Genomic DNA, 17,073 nt, shown 5'->3' on the forward strand with positions numbered 1-17,073 from the left:
AAATTGAGCAACATGGCACATATTTCTTCAATTTCCAACATTCAAAGCTACTAGAGGTTACCTATGGCCCGCCAAAAAGCCATTCACTTTGAATATACAAGGGTCTTCCAACCCATCAGCCTCTTCCAGTGTCCAAGTCTCTTCCAATACTCACAATGATATGAGAAAATTGGCCTACTTCTTGCATGTAATCCCCCGTACCTTTTCCTAGCTTTAAATCATCTCAAGAACGTTAGAAACTTTCTTTGAAATACAAATCTATTTTTGTACACGTGGGATTTTTAAGATTTTTACTTTTTGTCACTGGAAAATTGAATAAGCTTTCCATCGATACCAATTCCATCAAAATCTGATATCGGAGTAAAAAGTTATGGATGTTTTACTTAGAGCTATCAGAATCGCCTAGGTGAGACGGCCTGATTGATGAACCGTCGATCTAAAGATGGACCATCACCTTGACCATCGCAACCAAGGTAGTGAGGCAACCTTCTGGAAAAGGTGTGATAGATAGGTTGATGGACCGTCGAACTTGCGAAGGACCATTGCTACCTAGGCAGTAAGACCCTATTTTAGTCCACCTATGATGATCGAAATGATGGACCATCGATGCAACGATGGACCGTCGCACAAGCCATCACAGGTTCCATTTAGTAAATTTTCAAGTTGTTTTTAAAGGGTATTTTTGGTATTTTTTCACCCATTTATATACCTAGTGATATCCGACCCAAGATCAGAATTTCATTATTCATCTTTAATATTAAAATTAGGGTTTACTCCTTAAGAGCAAACGTCAAAAACAAAATCAAAATCTTCTTCAAGAACTAAGAGATTCCAATCCTTCAAGTTCAAGAACTTTAATAATCTCAATACTAGGTATGCATAGTGTTCATTTATGGACTCCTTTCATCAATAAAGCCCAAGAATCTCCTTTTCAAAGTTCAAGTATATGAATTTGTATGAATTCCATGTTGGGTTTATTTGGTTCATGTTGAAAATGACCAATTGAATCTATTCCATGTTTTAAGGATAAAATATTTAGGGGAAACTTATTATTATAGGTGTAGCCTCATGCGAATCCATGATTAAACCCTTGAATGGTGAAATTAGAGATGAACCATGATTTTAATTGTTGTATAATGTTATCTACATCTACTATGCCTACCATGTATTTGATTAAATGCCTATATGAAGAAAAAGTTCCCAACTAGTATGATATTATGAAATCCCCATGTATGTACAAGTTTATGCATATCACATGTTTGATGAAATGCTTCAATAAATGAATTATGAATTATGATGTTAATTATGCGTTCAAGAAAGTCATGCTTTGTCAGTTTCTTTCCAACGAGTCCTAGTTGTAATTATACCCAAAAATTATAGCTGTGTGCCTAGACTCAGTGTCATGTTTTCACAATATTATCCGTCAAGACACGTTCAGTAGAATTCAGTCAGTCATGTGACTCAAGAAATCTCAGTACTCTCAGTAAACTCATAAACTCAGTCAGTTATCAGATATCAGTAGTATTCCGTCAGTCACAAAATTTATTAAACCCAGTCGATGTACAGTTTAGTTAATCATGATCAGAGTCTAATCAGATGGGAGTAGTACTTAGTACCTAGTGAACCCAAGGATGGGATACGCAGTGTCAGGTGAGGCTGTGATTCTTAGAAGTCATCCTTGCATTCCAGAACTATGTAGCCAGCATAGGTTGAGACATCAACACTATCCGATAAGGGTAGATGAGGTGGATAAACACTATCAGATGAGGGTCCCACCGTACTCTTTTAGGGGACACTATAAGATGAGGGTCACCCACAACTTATCTCTACCAGTGGCGCGGTATTAAAACCCTTCCAATCAAGGCACAGATTGGACCCCAGCTCATCTATTATAATGTATTTGGGGCATATTGGTTAGATAAATATCTACCATAATTTTAGTATCAGCATCAGTAAAAAGAACATAGATACTTTTTCAAATCTCAGGATTATTAGATACGTTCAACTCAGATACAGTATGAAACTCATCTAGTTCCATCAAATTTCAAGACTGTCAGATATAGTCACTCATATTATCAATTATATCAGTCATCAGAACTTAATATCAGTCATGATAGTTATCAGTAGATTTATGTTATCACGATCTCAGTCATAGTTACTATGTATTCATGCGTATATTCTTACGTTCATAAGAGTCACTTAGCCAGTATTATTATTGCATATGAACCCCATACATTCAGCCTACCTCACGTGCATACTAGTACATTCAAAGTACTGAATCATTTGCACTATGGTCTCTTATATAATAAGTTCAGAGACATGAGCTCCAAAGTATCAGTAGATTCTATATACCAGAAGAAAGAGTTAGCAGTGAGTCCTCATCCTTCGAGGACGTGATCATTTCTTATTTATCTCATTAATTAGTTTATTAGTTGGAGTTTAGTTGGGGATATGTCCCTTCAACTCCTTATTCAGATAGCTTAGTCAGTTATAGGCTTTTCAGACTACTATGTTTAGTCAGTTTATTTTAGTCATTTTGGGTATTTCATACCCCACCTAGATGTTATATATTTTGTGAGATATTATATCTCTATTTTAAACCTCTGGCTTTTAGTTCATGTTTTCTCATTATAAATTATTTTTTGCAGTATACAGGTACAAATATCATTCATGGGTTAGCTTGTGGTCGTTCAGGGTTATGAGCACCGTGTAGGATTCCGAGTACTAGATTTGGGGCATTACAAATTTGGTATCATAGGATAAGGTTCAATAGAGTCCTAGGAAGTCTAAAACCAATATCTAGTAGAGTCTTGCGCATGGGTGTATTGCGCGCTACATTTATGTGCAGGAGGCTATAAGATGTTTTAGGAATAGTTTCCCTTAATTTTGTATTCATGTCGTGCTAGTGAGTGTAATCTCAAGTCAATCTGTCAGTATAATACATTTCTCCCTTTCTTCTACAGAACAAGCCTCCTAAAAGAAGAAATGGGAATTAACTAGCCTCTCAATCCGAAGACCCTTTAGGCGAACATGTTTCTCATGCAGAGTTCAAGGTTGCATTCACTACTCTTGCTCAGTCAGTTGCTGCTCAGAATGAACGACCAACTGCTATATCGGCCAACCTAGTGGCCAATTTAGCTGCAGCCAGGATTTGGGACATCACCCGATTAAATCCTCCATCATTTCTTGAGTCTAAGTCAGGTGAAAACCCTCAGGAATTCATCAATCATGTACAGAAGGTTACAGACATCATGGGGGTAACTACTATTGAGAGTGCTGAGCTAGCCGCATATCAGTTATAGGATGTAGCTCATACTTGGTTCAAATAATGGAAGTCAGAGAGGTCAGATAATGTGGGTCCTATAGAGTGGGAGGATTTTGTCACTGCATTCTTAGAAACATTCCTTCCCTAAGAGATTAGAAAGTCTAAGGCTCTAGAATTCATCAACCTCAGGCAAAGTAATATGACGGTGAAAGATTATTCTCTTAAGTTTACTTACTTAGTTAGATATGCCCCTCATGTGGTTATAGACAACAGGGCCAAGATGAGTAAGTTTGTTTTAGGGGTGAATGATATTATGGTCAATGAGTGCATATTCGCCATGCTAAATAGTGACATGACTTTTGACTGGCTTATGACTCATTCTTAGTAGATAGAAGAGCAGAAGACTAACCAGAGTGAGAAGATAAATAAGAGGGCTAGGATAGGTAACTTAAATTCTAGTCAGCCCAAGCTAGAGAGAGGCAACTATTCTCAGTTTCTTCCTACATCAACCATCCTAGCTCCTTCGTCAGCCAATTCTTCAGTGCCAAAATTTATAAATGGCAACAGATATAGAGGACCAGGCTTTAAGTCTCAGGGCATTATTAGCAGTTCCCGAAATAATCACTTTTGTCAGGACTGTGGTAACAACCATAAGGGTATTTGCAGAGCTGACAGTAATGTCTATTTTGGTTATGGCAAGCTAGGCAACAGAGTCAAAGACTACCCTCAGTCAGTTTATCAGAGTCATCTTCGCTCCTCAGCTCAGTCCGATCGCTCGAATCAGCAGGGTGCCACTACCAGTGCTACTAGTGGGCAATGTCCAAACAGACTCTATGCTCTTCAGTATCGACAAGATTAGGAAAATTATCCTAATGTAGTTATCGGTACATTACAGATCTTCTATGTGCATGTTTACGCTTTGCTTGATCCAGGTGCTTCCTTGTCTTTTGTTACTCCTTATATGGCAGGCGGTTTTGGACTCAGTCCCAAAATTCTAGCAGAGCCCTTTTTAGTCTCTACCCTAGTGGGTAAAACCATCATAGCCCGAAGGTTATAAAGGAACTGCCCAATGATGATACTTTAGAAAATCACTTTAGCAGACTTTTAGTCGAATTATAGATAACTGATTTTGATGTCATTCTCGGTATATATTAGCTTCATTCCTACTATGCCACTGTTGACTGCAGAAACAGAATAGTTGCATTTTTATTTCTTAATGAACCCATCCTAGAGTAGAGGGGTAGTACTTCAGCTTTCGGAGGTCAGCTTGTTTCCTACCTTCAAGCAAGGAAAATGATATCTAAGGGATGTGTCTATCATCTTGTTCATATTAAGGATTGTAGTTCCGAGACTCCCATTCTTGAGTCAGTCCTGGTTATGAATGAGTATTCAGATGTCTTTCCCAAAGTTCTTCCATGAATTCCTTCCGAAAGGGAAGTAGACTTCGACATTAATACTCTTCCAGATACTAAGTCTATATCTATTTCACCATATAGAATAGCACCAGCAGAACTCAGAGAATTAAAAGAGAAGTTGAAGGATCTCTTAGATTAAGGATTCATCAGGTCCAGTGTTTCCCCATGGGGTGCACCAGTCTTATTCGTGCGCAAGAAAGATAGTTCTCTCAGAATGTGTATTTATTACCGTCAACTCAATAAAGTGATGATCAAGAACAAATATCCTCTTCCCAGAATTGATAAATTGTTCGATAAATTTTAGGGTGCTAGTTATTTTTCTAAGATAGACCTCAGATCCGGTTATCATCAGCTCAGAGTCAGAGAATGTGACATTCCAAAAATAGCTTTCCGTACTCGGTATGGTCACTTTGAATTCTTAGTCATGTCCTTTCGTCTTACCAATTCCCTAACCACTTTCATGGACTTGATGAATCATCTGTTTAAGCAGTACTTGGACATGTTTGTCATAGTCTTTATAGATGACATTCTGGTCTATTCTTGAAGTGAGTGTGATCATGCAGACCATCACTAAATTATACTTCAGACTCTCAGAGATCACCATCTATTTGCCAAATTTAGTAAGTGCAATATTTTGGATGAGGTCATTAGAATTCCTTGGTCATATCATTTTCGGTGATGGGATTAAAGTAGATCCTCAAAAGATCAAAGCGGTAAAAAACTTGCCCAGACCTGTCTCTCTATCAGACATTAGGAGTTTCTTGGGTTTGGCTAGCTATTAAAAATGGTTTGTTGAGGGATTTTCTTCTATCGCCTCCCCTATGTCCAGATTGACTCAGAAAAAAGTCAAGTTTCAGTGGTTAGATCCTTACGAGAAGAGTTTTTAGGAGTTGAAAACTCGACTCACCTCAGCTCTAGTCTTACCTCTTCTAGATACTCCAGATGGGTTCATAGTATATTGTGATACATCTAGAGTAGGTTTGGGATGTGTCCTTATGAAGCATAGTAAGGTCATAGCCTACGCCTCCAGTCATCTTAAACCTCATGAGAAGAATTATCCTACTCATGATCTTGAGTTAGCAGCCATAGTTCTTGCCTTAAAGATTTAGAGGCATTATCTCTACAGAGTTCATGTAGATATGTTCACAGATCAAAAGAGCCTTCCTTATGTCTTTTCTCAGAAAGATCTTAATCTTCATTAGAGAAGGTAGTTAGATCTATTAAAGGATTATGACATGAGTGTCCTTTATTATCTGAGCAAGGCAAATGTTGTGGCCAACGCTCCCAATCAACTATCTATGGGTAGTGCTTCTTATGTCAAGGACAGTAATAATAAGTTAGCTCAGGAATTCCATCATCTTGCCATGTAAGGAATTTTCTTAGACGATATAGAAGAGGGTGATATATGGCTCCAGAGTAGTTCAGAATCATCTCTTGTTTACGAGGTGAAAGAAAAGAAAGATAGAGATCCCATCCTTGTCAAGTTGAAAAAGTCAGTCAAATATCAGAAAATAGAGGTTTTCACCCAAAGGGTAGATGGTGTGTTGCATTATCAGGGTCATCTATGTGTTCCAGGTGTAGATGACTTAATCCAGCGAATTCTTGCAGAAGTGTATGGTACGCACTACTATATTTATCTAGGGCCCACTAAGATGTACCACGACTTGCAAGATATCTATTAGTGGAGTGGGATGAAGATAGATATTGCAGAGTTTGTGGCTAAGTGCTCTACATGTCAGTAGGTTAAAATAGAGCATTAGAAGTCTAGTAGTCCTATGTAGGAGTTCACCATTTCTACTTGTAAATGGGAAGAAGTGAACATGGAATTCGTGATGGTTTTGCCTCGACCTTGTCATCAACAAAATTCAGTTTGGGTTATTGTAGACAGAATAACTGAATTAGTCTATTTCCTTCCAGTTCTTACCTCTTATTCAGTCAAGGATTACGCCAAAATCTATATCAGGGAATTGGTTAGAATACATGGTGTTACATTATCTATTATCTAAGACAGAGGTACCTAATTCACCTCTTACTTCTAGAGAGTATTCCAAAAGGGTCTTTGTACCCAAGTTCATCTTAGTACAACTTTTTATCCTCAGATAGATAGTTAAGTATAAAGTACCATTCAGACTTTAGAAGATCTTCTAAAGGTGTGTACAATTGATTTCAAGGGTAGTTGGGATGACCACTTGCCTTTGATTGAGTTTGCATACAACAATAGCTATTATTCCAGTATCAAGATTGCTCCATTCGATTCTCTCTATGGTAGGAGATGTAGATCTCTAATTGATTGGTTCAAATTTAGTAAGGCCTCAGTCATAGGTTTTGACTTGGTATTCAATGCCTTAGAAAAAGTCCAGTTAATCAAAGAAAGACTCCGGGCTGCTCAGAGCCGACAGATGTGTTATGTAGATATGCACAGAAAAGATCTCAAGTTTGAGATTTGCAATTTTGTCTATCTAAAGATCTTTCCCATGAAGAGATTGAAGTGATTCGGAAAGAATGGAAAGCTTAGTCCACATTATGTCGGTCCCTTAAAGATTCTCAATCGATTCGGCAAGGTTGCTTATGAGCTCGAATTGCCTTCAGATCTAGGCTCAGTTCATCCAGTCTTCCATGTCTCATTGCTCAAGAAGTGCATAGGTGACCCAGTATTTGTAGTCCCTATTTAGAGTATAGATGTTCAGAATAGCCTCTCTTATAAAGAGATCCCAGTTGAAATCCTAGACTATCAGACTCGTAGAATGAGGAATAAAGAAGTCCCTTTAGTCAATGTCCTTTGGTGAAATCAGTCCGTTGAGGGAGCCACTTAGGAAGCAGAGGTAGGCATGCGTACCAGGTATCCTCACCTTTTCTCTGCCAACTCAGATCAAGCTTAAGGTAACAGTTCTCCTTAAGCTTTTCAGTTTCATGTTCAGACTTCAGTTACAAGCTTAGTATTCATTTCATGTTCAGAATCCCGTTATAAACTTGGTATTAAATACCATTGCATATTCAGTCATGCATTCATGTATTAGTTCAGTTATATAATTGTACATCAGACATGCATTCCGATTTCAAGAAACTTAGTTCCTCAAAACATCAGTCATGCATTCAAGAATTAGTTACACATCTATCAGATATGCATGTTCAGTATAATATGTTTAGTTATCAGTCATATCAGTCATGAAATCATGTTCCGGCTATTCATGTTCAGTATGTACGTAATTTTATGTTCTTCCCCTTACTCTTAGTCTCATTCAAGGACGAATGTTCTGAAGGGGGAGATATTTTAAAAACCCATACCTTTTCCTAGGTTGAAATCATCTCAAGAATGTTAGAAACATACTTTGAAATACAAATCCATTTTTGTACATGTGGTATTTTTAAGATTTTCACATTTTTTCACATGGGAAATCGAATAAGCTTTCCATCGATTCAAATTTCATCAAAATTTTGGTTGATGGACCGTCGAACTTGCGACGGACCGTCTTACAAGCCATTGCGACCTAGGCATTGAGACCCTATTCTGGTCCAACTAAGATGGTCAAAATGATGGACCGTAGATCTAGCGATGGACCATCGCACGAGCCGTCACAGGTTCCATTTAGCAAATTGTCAAGACGTTTTTAAAGGGGATTTTTGGTCTTTTTCCACCCATTTATATATCTAGTAATATCTGACCAAGGCTCAAAATTTCATTATTTATCTGCAACATTAAAATTAGGGTTTTCTCCCTAAGAGCGATCGTCAAGAACAAAATTCAAATCTTCTTCAAAAACTAAGAGATTCTAATCCTTCAAGTTCAAGAACTTCAAGAATCTCATTACTAGGTATGCATAGTATTCGTTCATGGACTCCTTTCATCCATGAAGCCCAAGAATCTCTTTTTCAAAGTTCAAGTATATGAATCTGTATGAATTCCATGTTGGGTTTATTTTGTTCATGTTGAAAATAACCAACTGAATTCTATTCCATGTTTTAAGGATAAAATCTTAAAGGGAAACTTATTATTATAGGTGTAGCCTCATGTGAATCCATGATTAAACACTTGAATGGTGAAATTAGAGATGAACCATGATTTTTAATTGTTGTATAATGTTATCTACATGTAGTATGCCTACCATGTGTTTGATTCAATGCCTATATGAAGGAAAAGTGCCCAACTAGTATGAAATTATGAAATCCCCATGTATGTAAAAGCTTATGCATATCACATGTTTGATGACATGCTTCAATAAATGAATTATGGATTATGATGTTAATTATGTGTTTAAGAAATTCATGCTTTTTCAGTTTCTTTCCAATGAGTCCTGCGGGTACTTGTATCCAAAAAATATTGTTGTGTGCCTAGAGCCAGTGTCATGTTTTCATGATACTCACAGTAAAGCCACATTCAGTAGAATTTAGTTAGTGATGTGACTCAGGAAATCTCAGTACTCTCAGTAAACTCATGAACTCAGTCAGTTATCAGATATTAGTAGTATTCCATCAGTCACAGAATTTAGTAAACCTAGTCGATGTATAGTTCAGTTAATCATGTTCAAAGTTTAATTAGATGGGAGTAGAAATTAGTACCTAGTGAATCCAAGGATGGGGACACGGACTGTTAGATGAAGGTATGATTCTTAAAAGTCATCCCTATATTTCAGAACTATGTAGCCAGCATAGGTTGAGACATCAACACTATCTGATGAGGGTAGATGAGATGGATAAAAACTATCAGATGATGGTCCCACCATTGTCTTTTATGGGACACTATCAGATGAGGGTCACCCATAGCTTGTCTCTACCAGTGGGTGCGGTATTGACACCCTTTTAATCAGGGCACAGATTAGATCCCAGCTCATCTATAATAGTGCATTTGTGGAATGTCTATTAGATAAATATCTCTCATAGTTTTAATATAAATATCAGTAAATGAACACAGATAGTTCATCAGATCTCAGGACTGTCAGATACAGTCAACTCAGTTATAGTAGAAAACTCAGCTAGTTCCATTAGATTTAGGACTATTAGATACAGTCACTCATGTTATCTGTTATATCAGTCATAAAAAATCAGTATCAGTCATGATAGTTATTAGTAGATTTATGTTATCACGATCTCAGTCATATTTACTATGTATTTATGCATGTATTCTCACGTTCATATTAGTCAGTTAGCCAGTATTGTTTATGCATATGATCCCCATAAATTTATCCTACCTCACATACATACCAATACATTCAAATTACTGACGCATTTGTGCTATTGTGTCTTATACCATAGGTTTAGAGACACGAGCTCCAGAGCTTAAGTAGATTCAAGATATCAGCAGACAGAGTTAGCAGTGAGTCCTCATCCTTTGAGGACATGATTATTTCTTATTTATCTCGTTAATTAGTTTATTATTTGGAGTTAGTTGGGGACATGTACCATCAACGCCTTATTCAGAGAGCTCAGTCAGTTAAAGGCTTTTCAGACTATTATGTTCAGTCAGTTTATTTCAGTCATTTTGGGTATTTCATACCCCACCCAGATGTCATATATTTTGTCAGATATTATATCTCAGTTTTGAACCTTTTGGCCTTTTAGTTCATGTTTCTGCATTATTAACTATTTTATGCAGTATAAAGGTACAGATATCAGTCATAGGTTAGCTTGTGGTCCTTTGGGGTTATGAGCAATGTGTAGCATTTCGGGTACCAGATTCGAGGCGTTACATTGCATTGTACGCTCAGCTTCATTACATCAAATAGAGTTTGATGCCTTAACTCGATTCATGGAGTTTTTTTAGTGTAAGAATGATGTCATGACCAAGTCCTTGGGAAAAATAATGGAAAAAATTATGATGCTGCCTCCTTGATCCTCCCTTCTACCTTCAAGTACCTCCGTTGCACTCCTCCATCTAAGGAGAAGATAGAAGTTCTATAAACAAATTTTTAATGTTTTAATGTTATTTTAACTTTGTAGTCTTAATGAAATTTGTGGTTATGTTTTAGCTTTATTGACTGATTTGTATACGTAGATGATAAGTGATTTATACCATCCATCGAAGAACTTAATGTATCTTCAAATATAAATATCACCAAAAAAAATTCACAATAAAATAAAAATCAAATATTTCATTACGGCATGGATTCAAAACTCAACACATAATTAATAAATTTAACGAATTAATGCTTTTGGTTTGCCCAAGCACGTAACTAATCACATTGTAGAAAAAAGCTTTGTTATACCAACAGTCATCTAATTACTAAGAAGAAAAATAAGTGAAGAGTCATTCAATTAGAAATGTCTGATGAAACCCTAAAATATATGCCCAAGTCACTGAGATCAAATGTTTGAATTTTCAACAAATTAACTAAAACATATTGCTAAAATTTTCTAACGTAGTTTTTTTTTAAAGAAGCTTTTCACTATTGATAATCCTTTAAAATAACTACAATAAGTAACTACACAAAATAACTTAAAGATTTATTAAAGGAGATGTTTCACTTTTCAATTTCTCTATATTAAAGGTTGGAAATTGTTCAAAGTACATTTTTGAGAAAATTTCATCCTTCAAAGTACTAGTTATCTTAAACAAAATAAAAGTCTAGAAAATATAATAATTTCTTAAATACTCTGACCCTTTGAACATCTAATGTTCTGAAAAATCTCCTATGTTTTTCTATTTAAATCAATCAATAGGAGAACATCCATAGAATAGCAATAAAAAATTATGAGTGTAAATGAGCAACCAAATAATTCTTCAACTTTTAAAATTGGAAACTCTTCCACCCCAAACAGTTTGTGCACCCCCTAATCCACTCTAGTCGGTGTATTCTCAAATGACCGATGTCAGAATACAGGTTGATACGTTGAGTTGAAGTATGGATAATTTTGGCCGCAAGCAAGACCTGCTTATAATTTACATGAAAATAGTGAAGGATAAAATGATAAAGCCACCTCTACAAAAACCCCTCCTAGAAATGCCATCAAGCAGATAATTCTTTCTTTATTCATATGTTTTAATGTTTTTTATGATACAATAATATTTATAGGTAGCCTTTACTTTCAACGTTAGCCAGTATTATTAGTTTAATATTTAATGAAAAGTACTAATTGCAATCTTCTTAGTGATTCAAATAATATAAAAATCAAAGTTTTTCTAATACTACGCGCAAGAGATTATAAAATTAACCTTTCAAAGGACTAGGCTTTGGTAAATACTAAACATAAATGTAAAATAAAAAAGACATGATTAAATCTATGGGGTTTAGTGTTTTAGCTTCTCATTCGTTAGCTAGTCTTATACTTCTTCCCCGGTGAAATTTTGAGATTCTGTGTATTTTATTTTAAAATAAGGAAGAATTAATTCTCCCTCACTCAATTTTAGATTTCAAGTCTTTAAAACAATTGAAATAGGTAACTTGATGCTTAGAGACTCTATTTTCAATTTCTTTACTATTCTATCCAGTATACCATTGGTCTTTCATAACTTGGTTATACCGCATTTTGATTTTTTTTGTTATCCTTCTTACTTTAGGGTTTACTCCCTATCAGGCTTAACAAATCAATCCCATTAGGTTGAGTGCATTGATAACACAAAAAAATGCTTTTTTATGCCAATAAATGTCTACATTGATTTTTAAGAAGAAAAATTTGCAGAGTCGTTCTATTAAAGTTTGATTAGAGCAAATTAGCAACAACGCATAAGTTTTAGTTAACGAGTGTGGATAATCATAATAGAATATTAATCAAGATATATGTTGAGTTATTGTGGCTTTTATTAGCCTTCAAAACATGTATGAAATCAGTAGATTTTTGTGATCCGATTAAATATTAATATTGAAAATAATAGTGAAAAAAAATTATGTGTATCGAAAGTGAAACAAATATAGATGAACTAATACTTTATAGAAGGATCGATGAATTTATCCAAGTTCATGACTTTGGAAAAAAAAGTAATATGAAATGTATCCTTCTAAGTTGGACTTCTATGCCCCGCTTCATCTTCAACCTTTGTATTCTCAACTTCTATGCTCCCTTACTTACTTTTATCATCCGAGTGGATGCTCACATTTACATTATACCATTCATTTGGTTAAACATCACCTTCCTCAATGGTTGTGTCCTGCTCATCATCATTAGGATCATCCTTATTATTATGAGATTCAAGCTACAGTTGTAACTGATTAATTCAAGCAACAAGTTTTGAGATAACGAAATGTGATCGAAGATAAATTTGCATATCTCTCCAAAGAAAAAATTTGCAATCCTGGTGGCCTTGCAATATTAATAAAATTCATTAAAATATGAAGTAGGAAGGAAAAAACTAGACACAAATGATGAGGTTAAATTGAACTTTGAATAGACAACTTACAACGTATAGAGGACAAGCCCAATAACGTCTTCAGTGATTTCGGGCATACCAACAAGTCTCCATCAAAAAGAAATAGTCGTGGCCGTACCTCATCTTCGGGTCACAACATGAATTATTGTCATCCATACATACTTGCAATAAATTAGACATTTTTTTGCTCTTAGATATTACTAGCCTTGCTTATGTTATTAAACAACAGAGATGGAATTATTAAATAGATAAAGAGTGTAAAACCCCTTATTTCAATCTTGCTTAAATTCATCTCAAAGATGTTAAAGACTTGTTTTAAAGATGAATTCATTTTTATACATGTGGTATTTTTAAGGTTTTCACTTTTTGTCATGTGAGAAATTCAATAGGCTTTCCAAAGATATAAGATTTGCCTAAATCCAAATCCCAATTGTCAAAATCCAGTGAAGCTCTGCAATAGCCGTACGTCGCGCCATCATTTAATTTCCCAGTTGTCAAATTTCAGTGACCCGAAGCGATAGCGTCGTGTCTCACCAGGGGTCCAGGTCAAGAAATTTTTCACAAAAATTAAAAAGACGCATCTAGGGTTAAATAGATCTTTTTCCCTGATTTTAGTTCAGCCCTAAGCACAAAATTTAACCTTACATAACCTAAGGATATCATTATTCACTCTATTTTTCCTAAATTGAGTTTCCTTCTCTCAAGAATAAGAACCCTAGCTTTCAAATTCAAAGGCCAAATCACAAGAGCTCTCTATCAATCCTTCAAAATTCATTAACCCAGGCACGCATAGTGTACATTCATGGACTCCTTTCATCTATAAAACCCAAGAATATCTTTTCAAAGTTCAAGTATATGGATTTTTATGAATTCCATGTTGGGTTTGTTTTTGTTCATGTTATAATGATAAATTGAATTCTAATCCATGTTTGGTGATAAATTTTATGTGGAATTAGTTATTATATGTGTAGATTCATGTGAACCCATGTTTTAAACCCTTGAATTATTAAACTAGATTTGAATCATGATGTTTACTTGTTGTGCAATATAGCCTACATATACTATGCTTACTATATGTTTGATTAAATGCCTATGGGAAGGAAAAGTGCCATACTAGTATGATTATATGAAATCCCCATTCATATACTAGTTCATGCTTGCCAAGTGTTTGATGAAATGTCTTAGTCAATGGATTATGGATATGTGTGTAGCCATTGTTGTGCTTTAGAATTTATGCCATGAATTACTTTTATAATATCGAGTCTTGGGGGTCTTTAATACCCGACAATTTAGCTGTGTGCCTAGAGATAGTGTCATGTTTTCACGATATCCTCAGTCAAGCCATGTTCAGTAGAATTCAGCTAGTCATGTGACTCAGGAAATAGTCAGTAAGCTCAGTAATCCAAGTAAATATCAGAAAGCTCAGTAATTTAGTAATCTCAGTAGTATTCCGTCAGTCATCAAAATTCTATAAAATCAGTCCAGTTCAGTTCAGTTAATCATGTTCAGTGTCACTTCAGATGGAGTAGGAGTTAGCACTGAGTGAGAACAAGGATGGGAAATCATCTGTTATTAGAGGGTGTGATTCTTAGAAACAATCTTTGCACTCCAGAACTACATAGCTAGCATAGGTTGATAAATCTAACATGTTATATAAGGCAACATGAGGTGGATTAATTTGTTATATGAGGGTCCCACCATTCTCATTAGAGTAACCTGTTATATGAGGACCACTCACAATTTGTCCTTACCACTGGCGTAGTATTGACACCCTTCTAATTGGGGTTACAAATTGAACCCCAACTCAGCCATAACGGCATATTAGGGGCATGTCGGTTAAATGACTACTTCCCATAGTCTTAGTCTCAATCTTAGTAATAGAACTCAGATAGTACTACAGAATTCAGGACTTTTAGATACAGTCAACTCAAAACAGTACAAAACTTAGCTAGTTCCATCAGAACCTAGATTGTTAGATACAGTCACCTTAGAACAGTACAAAACTCAGCTAGTTCCATCAGAACCTAGACTGTCAGATACAGTCAACTCAGAATAGTACGGAACTCAGCTAGTTCCATAAGAATATAGACTATCAAATACAGTCACTCAGTATTAATTATATAGTTATTAGTATCTCATGTTATGAGTACTCAGTCTCAGAAATCATGTCATTATGAACTCAGTTACGGTTATTATGTAATTATACATGCATTCTCAAGGTCATGTTATCCAGTCAGTTAGTATAGTTCATGCATATGAACCATTTACATTCAGCCTACAGGACATGTATAGCCGTACATTGAAGTGTACTGACACATTTATGCTATGGCATTTTATACCATAGGTTCAGAAGCATGAGCTCTAGAGCATCAGTAGAATTCCAGATTTTAGCAGCCAGATTTAGCAGTAAGTCCTCATCTTTTGAGGACATGACCATTACTTTATTTCATTATTACATAGTCTATTATAGTAGTTAAAGTTAGTTGGTAACAGGACCTATCAACTTCTTATTCAGACAGCTAGAGGCTTTTAAGACTATCATGTTTCAGACAGTTTATTTTAGTTGTTTTGGGTATTCATACACCATTCAAATGTTATGTTTTGTTTTATCAGTTTTGAACCTTACTGACTTACAACCTTAATTTCTGCATTATACGGTATATTATGCAGTGTTAAAGTATAGATATCAGTCATGGGTTCACTTATGGTCCTCTAGGGTCATGAGCACTGTATAGCATTTCGGGTACCAGATTTGAGGCGATACAAAGAGAAAGAGGAGGCATCTCTTTGAATGAAGATTAATAGACGAAGAAGGGAATTAAGAAGTTGTTCCTCTTTGAAAAGAGATTGAGAAATAGAGAGAAGGAAATTTAAAAGACTCCCCGAATTAGTTAGGTGTGTATGGGAGAGAGAAGGAATTTTAAAAGACTCTCCTAATTAGTTAGGCATGCATGGGAATAAAAAAGGGTAATTAATTAGGAGTGTATTGGGAAGGAGCAAATACTTTGTTACAAGTCCAAATTTAGGTCACAAATATATGCATTAACTTGGTTGGACAATAGGTTCTTTGATATGTGTTAATGATAAAAGTTTGCAGGAAACTGCCAACAAGTCCACAAATAATATATATCTTAATATACTACTTAGAGGGCTGTTTCTGCTGTGTCTCCAAGTTCTATGTTTTTTAGTTAGAAATTTATAATTAGGTAAAATAAAGACTAATTATCTTCTATACAATGTATACTATATTATTTGTTGTTGTTGACCATTGATTATCATATTATTTTTCATATAAATGTAGGTTTCTTAATTACTCTTGGTAGGTCTACCTTTTTTAGTTCTTTAATCTAAAAGTTCAAATTTTTTGATTGTTGACCTTTAATGCTTCTTTACTTCTGGTTTTACCTAGCTATCCTGTGTAACTATTTTGTATCAATTAGAAAGAAAACAGTATTATTTTAATTTACCATCAATTTTAGAAGAGTGATAATATCACTGATCAACAAAACTAATGCTATGTAACTAGAGACTCAAACCATTAAATAATTGAATTAATCAACTTTCAAATAAGAGAGAATCATTATGTCATTAAAAAGGAAAAAAGTACACAAACAAAGTTTGGTAAAATTATTTGTAGTGATGTATATGGAATATTCTTGAACATTACAGTAGTAGAACTAGTATCATTCATATGTCACTAATTTATAGGAATCACATCATGTTTCTTGATCCCATTGATCCTTGACCACTTATCTTAATAAACAACTTATCTTTCATCAATCGCCATGCGAACTCCTCCAAATAGTAACCTCACTGGAACTACTTCCTCATTCAAAGCCACCACTATTTACATTGTTCGCCTAACAAAAACCTCGTCTTATTCATAATTATTTTTACACTAGAGAAATTGTGCAATACAATTGGGTGGCTTCTATTGTGTAGGAATTATAGTGAGTGCGATGAGGTTTTTGAAGGCCGAACAACATAAACAGAGATAGATTTCAAAGAGAAAGTAGTTCCAGTGAGGGTTCAGTTTGGAGGAGTTCATGTGGTGACTGAAGAAAGATAAGCTGTTTGTTTAGAGATGTTGACAA

This window comes from Capsicum annuum, unplaced genomic scaffold, assembly GCF_002878395.1.
Source record: "Capsicum annuum cultivar UCD-10X-F1 unplaced genomic scaffold, UCD10Xv1.1 ctg5038, whole genome shotgun sequence".
Classification (NCBI taxonomy): domain Eukaryota; kingdom Viridiplantae; phylum Streptophyta; class Magnoliopsida; order Solanales; family Solanaceae; genus Capsicum; species Capsicum annuum.